Genomic DNA, 6,135 nt, shown 5'->3' on the forward strand with positions numbered 1-6,135 from the left:
TTTTTTTTTGTCTCCGTGCACCTATTAAGTAGTAAAGGGGCATGGCCTTAGGTATCTACCAGGGCGAAGCAACCTTCTTTGCTGCATTGTGGCCCTTGGCTGTTGGGGAAGGGTCAGAGAGGGAACAGTGCAGTTCACTTGCTCCGCTAAAGCTGCACTTTCCAACAAACTCTCCTATAAGACTGGGAGTTCTTCCCACTGTGGCAACCCCCATTGTAGTTTACAGCCCGCTTTGAGTCTTAGTTTCCCGTTCAGCCAGCCCTGCCTTGGCCACACAGTCTGCCTCCTTGCTTTGGGTACTCTCCGCCCAGTACTTGCCGCCTGCCTGTCTCTCCTGGTGGTCTGGCTGAATGTTTCTTTAATTCCTTGGTGGTTGGAGTTTTGTGGAGTGTGATTTTCTGGCACTTCTTATTGTTTATTGTTTTTAGATTGGTTGCTATCCTCCTTTTGGTTGTGCTAGGAAGTGAAGGGTTTCTACCTACGCCTCCATTTTGGCCGGAACACCCATTTTTAATTTTGTAAGGAAACCCCTTACTGGTTTCCACAGTGGCTGTACCAATCTGCACTCCTCCCAACAGAGCACAAAGGCTCCCTCTTGCCTATGCCCTTGCCAGCACTTGTTTGTTGATTTATTGACGAGAGCCTTTCTGGCAATTGTGAGGTGATATCTCATTGGGGTTTTAATTTACATCAATAAGTGGTGTACAAATTGGGAAAATTTGACAGGTACATGCAAAGAAAAATGAAACTAGACCACCAACTTACAGCATACACAAGAATAAACTCAAAATGGATCCACGACTTAACTGTAAGTCATGTAATGATAAAAATCCTAGAAGAAAACACAGGCAGTAAAATCTCTGACATCTCTCACAGCAATATTTCTGCCAATGTGTCTCCTAGGGCTAGTGAAATAAACAGATGGGACTGCATCAAACTCAAAAGCTTCTGCACCTCAAAAGAAATCATTAACAAAATGAAAAGGGAACTCACTGTAGGGGAAAGCATGCTAGCCAATAATGCATCTGATAAAGGGTTAATTTCCAAAATATATACAGAATTTTACAATTCAACACCAGGAAGACAGACAATCCGATTTTAAAAATGGGCAAGGAATTGAGTAGACAATTCTCCAAGGAAGACAAACAGATGGCCTATAGACATGAAAAAATGCTCAATGTGACTTCTGGCCAAGATGGAGGTGTAGGTGGACACACTGTGCCTCCTCACACAACCAAAATTAAGGACAACAAAAATTTAGGAACAAAAAAAAAAAAACCAACCAGAGCAGACAGAAAATTTAAGTGTGGGAAGTCCGACAACTATTCATCCAGACCTGTAAGAAGGGCAGAGTTGGTGGTTGGTGGAGAGGAGTTGTGGCAAGAAAAAGTGGTGGCTTGCGGAACCAGGTGCACAGGTGGTGATTGGCAGACCCCAGGCATGCAGTCAGGGGGCACTGGCAGATCCTGGGCACAGAGAGGCAACAAGCAGACCCAGTGAGGCATGCAAGGAGGCTAGCTGACCGTGGTCACACACTCCTCCACAGATAAATCTGGGGAAAATGAGCAGCGAGACAGACTGCGCAACCCAGGGCCCTGGCGCTGGGAAATAAAGCCTAAAAGCACCATGGAGGTTCAAGAAAACACTTGCGGGGGTTGAAATGCTGGGAGAGATTCCCAACCTCACAGGAGAATTCGCTGGAGAGACCCACAGGGTCCTAGTACATACACAAGCCTACCCACCCGGGAACCAGCACCAGAAGGGCCCAATTTGCTTGTGGGAAATGGCAGAGGGGACTGAAATCTGAGACAGAGCAGAGCAAGTGCCATTTCCCTCTCTGACCCCGCCCCTAGCAGCTGGGTTGCCCCGCCCTGGTGAACACCTAAGGCTCTGCCTCTCATATGTAATGGGCATGGCCAGACCAAAAAATTATGGCTCAAACAGAAGAACAAATCAAACCCCAGAGCCAGTACTTTCAGGTGACCAAGAGATAGCCAACCTATCAGATGCACAGTTCAAAACACTGGTCATCAGGATGCTCACAGAACTGGTTGATTTTAGTTGCAAATTAGATGAAAAAATGAAGGCTACGCTAAGAGAAATGAAGGAAAATGCGTGGGGAACCAATAATGATGGAAAGAAAACTGGGACTCAAATCAATGGAATGGACCAGAAGGAAGGAAGAAACATCCAACCAGAAAAGAATGGAGAAACAAGAATTCAAAAAAAAACGAGGAGAGGCTTAGGAACCTCCAGGACATCTTTAAACATTCCAACATCCGAATTATAGGGGTAGCAGAAAGGGAAGAGGAAGAGCAACAAGTGGAAAATGTATTTGAACAAATAATAAAGGAGAACTTCCCCAATCTGGTAAAGGAAATACACTTCCAGGAAGCTCAGAGAGTCCCAAAGAAGTTGGACCCAAGGAAGCACACACAATCATAATTACATTACCCAAGATTGAAATGAAGGAGAGAATCCTAGGAGCAGCAAGAGATAAAGGGACAGTCACCTACAAAGGAGTTCCCATCAGACTGTCAGCTGATTTCTCAAAACAGGCCTCACAGGCAAGAAGGGGCTGGAAAGAAGTATTCCAAGTCATGAAATCCAAAGACCTACAGCCAAGATTATTTATCCAGCAAAACTTTCATTTAGAATGGAAGGACAGATAAAGTGCTTCTCAGATAAGGCCAAGTTCAAGGAGTTCATCATTACCAAGCACTTATTATATGAAATGTTAAAGGGACTTATCTAAGAAAAAGAAGATAAAAAAATAGGAACAGTGAAAGGACAGCTAACTCACAGTTATTAACAACCAGTTATTGATTATGTAATGGCATAATCAATAAAATATAAAAAACAGGAAAAGAAAAAATGCTTAATGTCACTAATCATCAGAGAGACTTATGTTCATTTTGAGTGCATTTTATCAGATAGCAGCCAAAGAGGCTTATTTGCAGCAGGAGCCATGAGTTTTAGTAATTGAGTAGAAGGGTCAGAAAACTTGGTGCCTGAGGATAGCTAGAGTCCCTACACTGAGAAGTTCAGCAACAGGTAGGTAAACAGCCCAGAAAGAGTCCCAGTTGTCTCCCAGCACCCCAAGAAGTACAGTGTACAAAATAGGCCCCCTTTCCTCATCATATATACAGTGCCACAGCCGTGACAGTAGGATCTCAGCTACAATGATGATAGGAAACAAGGTTCATCCATGATCTGATGGGCTCAACGCAGTGAAAGGAGCAAATGAAACAGAGGACTTACATCACAGAGAATCATTTTTATTATGACCAGAATGTAATTTTCATAAGCATATCTCAGGAGTTACAAGAGAGGATATAATCTAAAATAAGAATGTGCATTTATGAAAATGTGTCAACAAGAAACAACAGACCTAGAAAAATGAAAGTATAATGGATGACATTTTACACGTGCAACAGGACTACTGGGGACAATTCAAGAGCAAATTGTTATTGTGATACAGACTGGAAAAAATTTCAAAGGTGAAAGCTTTATGTGATCTGAAGAGAAAACAGTATGAAATAATATTTTAAAGGGGTGATAAATACAGAAATGTTAACATCTGACCACTTGTTGGTCATGAGCACAAAATGGAATGGAGGGGAAGTAATGGGGAAAGCATCTTTCCCCCACTCTTCAAAGGAAGAAGAGTTTCCACATGGGAGACTCTGTGTGCTATGCAGCCAGACTGAAGATTTAAGTATTTTTCTCAAATCACCCAAAATGTGTTAGGTGATTCTTTCTGCTCTATTTTACCATCTGCTCCAGGTGAAGAGCACAGGAAGAGGGACATCCTTCTCTTGTCCTGGACTGGCTGAGAGTGCTGGTTCCACAGAGCTGTTAGGATTCAGCAGGCCTGGCTAGATCAAGCACTCCTCATGTCCCACAACCAGGCAGCTACAGAACCTGCAGGTGGAGAAGGACAGACCTGACATCAAGGGAGAAACAAAAAGGAAGACTTAAAAAAAAATCCTCACCCAAGGAGATTTTTTAATGCATGTAGAGGGAGTGGAAGGGAGAGAAAGAAACACTGATGTGAGAAACACCAATTTTTTGCCTCTCATACTGGCCCAGACTGGGGATCAAACCCACAACCTAGGTATGTGCCCTGACCAGGAACCAAATCCACCCCTTTTGGCTACAGGATGAGGTTCCAGCCAACTGAGCTACACCAGCCAGGGGCAGGAAGATATTCTTTCTCACAGCCCTCAAACACAGATCCTCAGCCAGAAAAATCCACCCATTCTTTCCATCCTCCCCAAGAAAGGATGTTTCAAGAGGTAATATGGATAGTACCTGCTTCTTTTCTTCTTCCACAGTGATTGGGGCTTCAATTGCTGTTTAATTGGAAAGGAGAAGAGATACTAAATGTTCTTACCAACTGAACAGTCACATCTGGTGAAGAAAAGTCCTGTCTAAAATTCCATCCATGCCCATAATGCAAAACCAAAATCTTAATGGTACATACAGGTTGACTGCAACGGGCCATGAAAGACGAAAGTGCTCAGTGTTTTACCTGGATCCATGTGGAGACCCCTTCTGACTCCACCAGGCTTCCACCAGGAAGGCTGCTATAAGAACCATAATCACAGCAGACAGACCCAGTCGGATGAGGTTACCCATGGTGATGTCTCTTGATTTGGCATCTGGGGAATCTGAGATAGAGAAGAGGACCACCACCGACATCCCTGTCTCTCAAAGAATCTACCCAAGATGACCCTCACATGCCCACCCGTGTTTTCCTGGGCAGTGGCCAGCTGTACCTTCATTAAAGTTTTAATCACCAGAAGCAAAATGTGAAAACGAAAATTTTATGAGAGTTGTAGTGGTTCCTTGGCTATGTTCCTTATATTCTCTGTCTTACCTCTATTCCTTCATTTATTTGCTCTTCCTCTCAGTTCCAGCTTCTTGCGTTTTCTTTCCCCATGCCCCTTTTTATATGTTAGAGTTTGTGTCCAAAGGACACAAAGAGCCAGTGGTGCTCCCCAGAGCACTGCAACTCAGCAGCTGCACCAGAATCTGTCCTCGCAGCGTAAATCTTCATGCCGGCAGTGAGCTCAGGAAAAGTTGAGCTTAGTGGCTAATCATCTTGACCATTATGTATCCAGCTTCAGTCACAAATGGCTCAGCCTTGCCCTTGGTCCTGGTTCCGGAAGAGAAGCCTGCATTTGTATCACCCCATCTCAGTCATCCCCACTCATGCAAAGTTCATCTCTAAACCCATCAACCACAGTGATCTCTGAAGGCGAATCCACGGGGACAAGTGGGTAAGGACCCTTCTTCCCAGTGATCAGGGAGCTCTCTCCACCTCAGGGCTGGCCATACAGACCTTGCTGTGATTGTAACACATTCACTGACCCTACGGGAAGACTCAGCAGCCGAAAACAAGGTGTACAGAGCTGAAGCACAGCGTGTCGTGGCAGGAAACAAGATGATCTCAGACTAATTCTACCCATAAGTGCTGTAAGATTAAAAAAGGACATTGCACCCATTGCCCTAAAGCAAGAGGCGGTGGAATGCCACATCGTGAGAACAGAAGAGAGTTGCTGGGAAGACATCACTACCAAGATCCACCAAAATTAAAAGATGCAGAGGATGGTGGGAGGAATGGTGCTTTTGGCAAGGTAGATAATTTTGAAGAACAAGATAAGTTATCCAAGAATGCAGAACAATGAAAGGCAAAGGGGTAGTCTCCAAAGATGACAGATGAGATATGCAATTTGTATGTTTTTCAATTTATTTTTCTCTTACAGTTGACTTTCAGCATTACTTTGTATTAGTTTTAGGTGTACAGCATAGTGGTTAGACAAAGTGTTTCTCCTGGTATTTCCACTACCTGCCTGGAACCACCCACAGGTATTACAATGTGATTGGTTAGATTTGTTATGCTGGACTTTATATCCCCATCACTATTTTGTAGCTACTAATCTTAGATTTTTAAAAATGACCTGAAAATCCTGCAGAAACCTTACCTGTCACCCAGATCTCAATGTGATCACTGGGCCCTGAGGCCCAGACAGGAGGGTGTGGTTGGTAGAACACGCAGCTGTAGTTCCCAGTGTCACTGACTGTCACACTTTGAAGGGAGAAGTTTGTCTCCTTTCCTCTTTGACTGTG

General features: G+C 44.0%; 1 long non-coding RNA gene across 2 annotated transcripts; it reads right to left on the bottom strand.

Annotated features, from left to right (window-relative positions):
• Positions 1-3,262: 3,262 nt before the first annotated feature.
• Positions 3,263-6,079, bottom strand: LOC118986638 (uncharacterized). Of its 2 annotated transcripts, none has more exons than XR_005066419.1 (4): positions 5,991-6,079; positions 4,535-4,673; positions 4,315-4,355; positions 3,263-3,924 (listed from the first exon to the last, which is right to left on the bottom strand). It is a non-coding gene; the product is annotated as an uncharacterized LOC118986638 (long non-coding RNA). The 2 variants fall into 2 exon arrangements; XR_005066420.1 differs by having other exon boundaries at positions 4,487-4,673.
• Between the last annotated feature and the right edge of the window lie 56 nt (positions 6,080-6,135).

The sequence above is a fragment of the Sturnira hondurensis genome, unplaced genomic scaffold (genome assembly GCF_014824575.4).
Source record: "Sturnira hondurensis isolate 20B ecotype Veracruz unplaced genomic scaffold, ASM1482457v3 Scaffold0004386, whole genome shotgun sequence".
Lineage (NCBI taxonomy): Eukaryota > Metazoa > Chordata > Mammalia > Chiroptera > Phyllostomidae > Sturnira > Sturnira hondurensis.